General features: G+C 35.4%; 1 long non-coding RNA gene across 1 annotated transcript; it reads left to right on the plus strand.

Moving 5' to 3' along the window:
• Window positions 1-761: 761 nt before the first annotated feature.
• On the plus strand, window positions 762-4,918 carry LOC113117568 (uncharacterized). The gene is made up of 5 exons (XR_003294180.1): window positions 762-986; window positions 2,464-2,622; window positions 2,783-2,860; window positions 4,389-4,440; window positions 4,520-4,918. It is a non-coding gene; the product is annotated as an uncharacterized LOC113117568 (long non-coding RNA).
• Window positions 4,919-7,207: the final 2,289 nt, after the last annotated feature.

Consider the following 7,207-nt stretch of genomic DNA (forward strand, 5'->3'; position numbering starts at 1 on the left):
CTGAATGTTGCAGCAGAAATCGAGACTCATCAGACCAGGTAAACATTTTTTTCCAATCATCTATTGTTCAATTTTGGTGAGCCTGTGCAAACTATAGCCTCCGTTTCCTGTTCTTAGCTGACAGGAGCGGCACCCTGTGTGGTCTTCTGCTGCTGTAGCCCATCTGCATCAGGGTTCGGCGTGTTCTGCGCTCAGAGATGGTATTCTGTATACCTTGTTTGTAACAAGTGGTTATACAAGTTGTTGCCTTTCTATCATCTCTAACCAGTCTGCCCATTCTTCTCTGGCCTTTGACATCAACAAAACATTTTCATCTACACAACTACCACTCACTGGATATTTTCTCTTTTTCGGACCATTCTCTGTAAACCCTAGAGATCGTTGTGTGTGAAAATTGCAGTAGGTCAGCAGTTTTTGAAATACTCAGAACAGTCCGTCTGGCACCAACAACCATTACATGTTCAAAGTCAATAAATCCCATTTCTTTCCCATTCTCATGCTCAGTTTGATCTTCAGCAAGTCTTTGTTAAAATTAGAAAATTCCCACCCAAAGCAGTTACTGTAAATGAAATGATCACAGATAATAGATTTTATGTACTCTGCTTGATTGAAACATGGATAAAAACCAAATGATTATATTTGTCTAAATGAGAATACTCCACCAAACTACTGTTATAAGCATGAGCCCCATCAGACTGATCATGGTGGAGTTGTTGCAATAATATACACTCAAAAAAATGGATTTGTGGCACTGTTCGTTTTACACATATATGTTTTGTTAAAACAACACAAATATATTTAGTTTTCCAACAAAACACAATTGTATTGTGTTTAATCAACTTAAAATGTTTAATTTTAAAGTTTACTTAATTATCAATCGTTAAAGTAACGTAAAGGGTTTAATTTCGTGATTCAAAAAAAACCGGAAGTGACGATTTCCAACGCATTTGATGACGGTGTGGAGGGGAGCAAGAGGTATCAGTCAGGTAAGAAAATCTAAAGTTTTTATTGTGTTAAGTCAAAGTCTTTAATTTCTCTTAGAGTTTCTGTTTTGAGGTGCTTTTGTTTTGCAGTCTAGTATTGTGTAATCGGTTTATTGCACCGTTAATAGATGATTTTGAAGCGTTGGGAGATGTGAAAGCGCACGACTCTCTGTAATGTATTTACTTTAGTATATATATATATATATATATACACCAGGGCTGAAACAATTACTCGACATTATCGACAACGTCGACGATAAAAATAAAATTGTCAGCAAATGTTTTTGAGTAACGTTAGTGGTTTGATCTCGTATCTGCCTGATTTGAAAGCCTGCATTAATGCAGTTTGACCAGTGTGGCGCTGTAGCGCAAGATTGTAATACACTCTCCTGATTCAATTAAAAAGAAGAAGATAGCACTTCAGTTTGAGGCAAACCGACCCGATCCGAACCTTGGATGAATATGTAAATATATACTGCACGCCTTCCTCTCAATAACTGCATAAACACAACAAAAAACTGACCGCGATGTAAAAGCAGCTCTTAAGAACACAGAGATATGGATGTTTGCACGAACTCTGAGGTTCTCCAGGCACTCCAGTAAAGAAAAGTCCAGTCACGTTTATTTATATAACAGTCCTTTATGCAATCGATAGCTTTTCAATATTAAACATGAAAATACAGAGTAAGTGTCGCTAGAATTATAACTTGATTTCCTTTTATAAAGCAGCTCTCCGGTATGGAGCTAGCTAATAATAAAATCATTTTATAAGTGGGGGAAATATTTCATTAAAGTCTTAGTTCTGCGCTAGATCAAACCAAACTGTTTTGATTATCATAACCCAATAAGGTATTTTAAGAGAGATTGTATTTATTAATAAAATGTTTATCCAAAAATAAAACGTCCTATCACTTACCTTTACTTTATATTATACATATGGCTTACAATAAGAGATGTTAAGAGACAGAATGATTTGTCATTCAGCTACTTCCTCATATAACTAATCAAATGGCGAATAGGAGTTTCTCTCTTATCTCATTTTGTGTGCCAAATATATTTGTATAAATTAATTGTATTAGTAATACATAATGACTTTAAAAAGTGAAAGTAATTACCTTTATTTGTTATAATATGTATATTTTAACTAATTTAAAAAGATAAATAATCAATAAATGTCCAACCATGAGATGTTGACCGAGTTTTGAGAGCCCTGGCTCAGCACAGTGGGAGTATTTGAAGCTTTGTTTATGAACATGGCGGTCTGGTCATACAATGACTTTAAATCGGACACTACTCTGAGCTGTTCACATTATACATATGCTCCAGATATGTAATCAGGTCCTCCTTTAGGAATGGTAAACATGACACTATTCATCACTCACACAAATAAATCACTTAATATTTTGATCATTGAATTGGTTTTTGCTGTTCAATTTTTTTTTTTTTTTTTTTTTTAACACATTGCACTTCATGTGTACAGGTTTGTGCAGAATTTGAGACATCCAGAATTACCATAGGCCCATTAGAATCAACAATCTTTGCCAAACTTGATTCGGACTGCAAAATTTACGAAGATGTTTTCATACTGAAGAAGAGACCTTGGACAAATATTGAAACCCTCTTGGTGCCCACTACACAGGTAAGAACAACTGCACTCAACACAACCTTGTATTAAAACATTATTCTCTCACTGGTTACTGGAAATTGACAAAAAAAGACAGATAAGATAAGGTTTATTAATACAATAAATACAAAATATGTGGTATATCTATAAACTGATAGATTTATTTTGATGCAAGGCAGGGGTGTCCAGACCTGCTCTAGGAAAGCCAGTGTTCTGTGGGGTTCAGCTCTAACACACCTGCCTGGAACTTCAGGTAAGACTTTTTTGTTTTAAAATTCCCAAGAACCTTGATTAGCTGGTTCAGGTGTGTTTAAATGGCTAGATCACCCAAAAATAAACATGTCATTATTCACCCTCATGTCGTTTCAAACCCGTAAGACCATCATTCATCTTCAGAGCACAAATTATGATATTTTTTAAGGATGCCCCGATCATGATTTTTCATGGCCGATACCGATTTCTTTTACAAGCAAACTGGACGATTTTTTTTTTTATCTTTAAGCAACAAACAAGAAGGAAGGACAGTCCACAGTCTACAGTCCAAAATTGAGGGAAAGCTCAATAAAGCCCCTTTCACACTGCGATTCCGGCAAATACAGATCCCGTAACGACACGTGACATCAGGGCGTGACGTGTAATGTACGAGTCGAAAACATTAGGCATGTAATACTTTCACTGAATCTGGCGAACGATCTCGGTGTCACCGTGGAAAGTGAGGAACTAACTGATCTCTGCTTCATACAGTTTGCACTTTTTTTTTTTTCAGTGAACGTTGATCTTCCTTCAAAACAGCCAGTAAAAGAGTCACACGATAATGTCATCACTACGACACGGCATTAGATCTGGCTTTTGTTCACACAGCGCTTGTCCCGGGATTGAACCCAGCAATGTTACTACGTCCCCGACCCGAGTTCAATGCTGGAATCAATCCCGGGATGTGTTTGCTTTCACACAGAAGTAATGTAGTCGGAGCACGCGGGCGCACTTCCGGAAAAATCGGCTGAAAAAAATTCCAAAGACCGGCCGATTACCAATTGCGTATTTAAAGCAAAAACCGTCTGGTTTCCAATTTATGGCCGGTCAATTGGTGCATCCCTAATATTTTTATGAAAATGCGAGAGATTTCTGAACCTCCATAAAGGCTGCAATGCAACTGAAATGTTCCCAGAGTCATAGTAAGGACATCAGTAAAACAGTCCATGTGGCATCAATGCTTCAACCACAATTTTACAAAGGTACAAGAATACATTTTGTGCAAAGAAAACAAAAATAGCGACTTTAATCAACAATTCTTCTCCAAATCACATATGCCGCCATTATGGAGAGTAACAAGAGGCATGAACATTGCTTTCCTCTGCGTGTAATCAAGGCTCAGTGCAGGCGTGTTGTAGGTCAGCAGCACCATGTGCATGAATTATTTACGTGCTGTTGATAATGGTGGAAGATGCGATTTGGAGAAGAATTGTTGAATAAAGTCGCTGTTTTAATTTTGTTTGCACAAAAAAGTATTTTTGTTTACTTTGTAAAATTATGGTTGAACCACTGGTGTCACATGGACTGTTTTACTGATGTCCTTACTATGTTTCTGGGTCTGGGAACATTCCAGTTCTGTTGTTAACCATACAGGGTCCAGATGTGTAACATTTTCCACTGTAATGTTTGTTAGAATCCCATCTTGACTGCTTGCCTGGATTTCCCATAAGAAGATGAATGACTGACTTTTTTTCATGTAATTTTAGAAAAAAAAAACAAAGGCTAAATTTTGTTGTTTTCATCTTCAGACTAATGAAATTGAAGTATCCAAATGAAGACCCTAGCAGTATGGAGTATATGGTGAGTTCAAGGTTAATAAATTATTTGTTAAAGTTAATACACAATAATTTGAGTTCTCCATGCTTTTAAATACTTCTAGGATACAGACGTTGCCAGCAGTCAGGAGGTGATCCAGAAGACTCATGGGAATCTATTTGAAGCTGCATCATTGAAGACAGTCCAGCAGAAGTTGGAGTTTTAAAGGATAAAGTTCTTCAGGACCTATAGCAGTTTACAGTCTGTAAAACCATGTTACTGGGACTGATTTATGGACTGAACTTGAGCAACCCTCCTGAACTCAGGTACACATTTGGAATACTGAAGAAGTTATTTCTGGAGCCACTTCCTGTTCCTGGAATAAGGTTTGATTGGTTGCCCATGAATGCCAATTAGAATTGTATTTGCTATTTTGTGTAATTTTGTAATGTGGTTTAAACTGTATTTTACTGTGTGTAATTATTTATTGCTTGTTTAACAAATACACTTTGATCATTTGTGACATCTTGTCTTTTGTCTCATTACAAGACAAAACATACAAAAAATGCTTTGTTGAAGGGAGTAACTTCAAAAAGAAAATATTGTGTTAAAGTAACTAGAACTAATTGTGTGGAACCACTGTCCATAATTGAAATGAGTAATTTGAAACAAACCTCCTTATGTTGATAGAGTGAAACAAATTTGGCTAGATTGTAATAAACCAAAACATGTTGAGTTAACTTAACCAGTTTAAGTTGAAGCAAAGTCAATAAATTGAGTTGGTTGAACATTACTATTTCACATAGATTCTACCTCATTCAGTTGTGTTGTCACAACACAAGGAGTTTGCATAGATTCAAAAAATTCCATTAATGTTATCAAAACACAATTTGGTTGTGTGGAACCACTGTCCATAATTGACTTAAGTAAGTTTAAAGAGTCATTTTTTTGAGTGTATAGTTTTATTCTCAATGTTACCCTGAAAATAGGATACAGGTTCAACTAATTTGAAGTCCAAGTGCATGCTGCATATTACTGATATTAACTATACGGCTCCGCATTATCGTCTGGGCAGGACTATTGTTCCAGCCACCAAAGACAGATTCACAAATAACCTGCCTGATTTATCTCAACTGTTCTTTATTACCCATAGAGACATATAAACTAAAATAAATAACTTGCAACATGGGCACTATCTTCTCTAATACTTTAGAAGCTGTTGCTCCCATCAAATTGAGAAGGGTTACAACAGTAATACCCACTTTCTCAAGAAAGAAACTAATAGTCTTGAGCGCAAATGGAGAAAAAAGTAACTTGGAAGTTTTTTTTTAGATTTGCGTGTAAAAACAATATGTCCAGCTATACAGACTCTAAAAACTGCTATGGTCGTGCATATCCACAAACTTATAGAAAATAACCAAAACAATTTTTTTTTTTTATCTAGTGCAGTGGCTAAATTAACAAATAACCAGATGCTACCCATTCTGAATATTATTCTTCACAGTTTAATAATAACAACTATGATTTTCTTCACTGATAAATTAGATAACATCAGAAATACAATAACAAATGTAGATTCTACAGCATCTAACACTTCAGCTTCATTAAGCGCACCCAAAGATAGACTGCAGTGCTTTACAACTACTGTATAGGGCAGGAAGAGCTAAATAATCTTATCACTGCATCTAAACAAACAACATGTTTATTAGATCCTGTACCCACTGAATTACTGAAAGAATTCAAGCTGGTGGTTATTAGGCATCTTATTAAGAAACCACAGCTAGATTTTAGTGAACTGGCAAATTACAGACCTGTTTCAAATCTTACATTTATGTCTAAAGTAAAAAAAAAGTTGTGTCCGCTCAATTGTGCTACTTCTGTAAAGAAATAATATGTATGAAGAATTTAAGTCAGGTTTCAGTCCCCACCACAGCACAGAAACTGCACTTGTTAAAGTTACAAATGGTTTGCTTCTTGCGTCAGATCAAGGCTGCATCTCATTGCTAATTTTACTTGATTTTAGTGCTGCATTCGACACCATAGATCATGACATACTCATAGATCGATTACAAAACTATACAGGTATTCAAGGGCAGACTCTAAGATGGTTTAGATCCTACCTGTCTGATTGCTACAACTTTTTTTATTTAAATGGGGATTCATCTCATTTATTACCAGTAAAATATGGAGTGCTACAAGGATCAGTCCTAGGTCCTCTGCTATTTTCAATATACATGTTGCCTCTCTGTAATATTATCAGAAAATGCTGGATTAGTTTCCACTGTTATGCTGATCATACTCAACTATATATCTTATCGAGACCAGATTAAACTTTCTAAATTAGCTAAGATAACAGAGCGTGTTAAAATGGTAAGAGATTGGATGACCAATAATTTTCTCCTATTAAGTTCGGATAGGACATAGACATTAATTATTGGACCAAAAAAACTGTACAAAAAACTTTAATTTATTTTTTCGTACATTTCTGCCATATGTAGAAACATTACATTTCTGTAAAGATTGTAAAACGCACTAAACAATTCAAATTTAATTGAATTGAACATTTTCTTGAACATTTCTAAACTTGCTGTTGACATGAAATTTTCACCAGATGTTGGAAACAACCCAAGTAATCCATTTATACAAAGAAAACAATACAAATAAGCTCAGAAATTAAGTTCTGTGAAATAAAATAGATTGACACAGGAAAACAGTGTTGAAAACGCTTATGAAATTTATTTCATACTTTGTACAAAGGCCTTTGTTGGCTTCAAGACCTACCGTATGGAGAAACTAGTTGTATGCATTGCTC

This window comes from Carassius auratus, chromosome 17 (genome assembly GCF_003368295.1).
Source record: "Carassius auratus strain Wakin chromosome 17, ASM336829v1, whole genome shotgun sequence".
Lineage (NCBI taxonomy): Eukaryota > Metazoa > Chordata > Actinopteri > Cypriniformes > Cyprinidae > Carassius > Carassius auratus.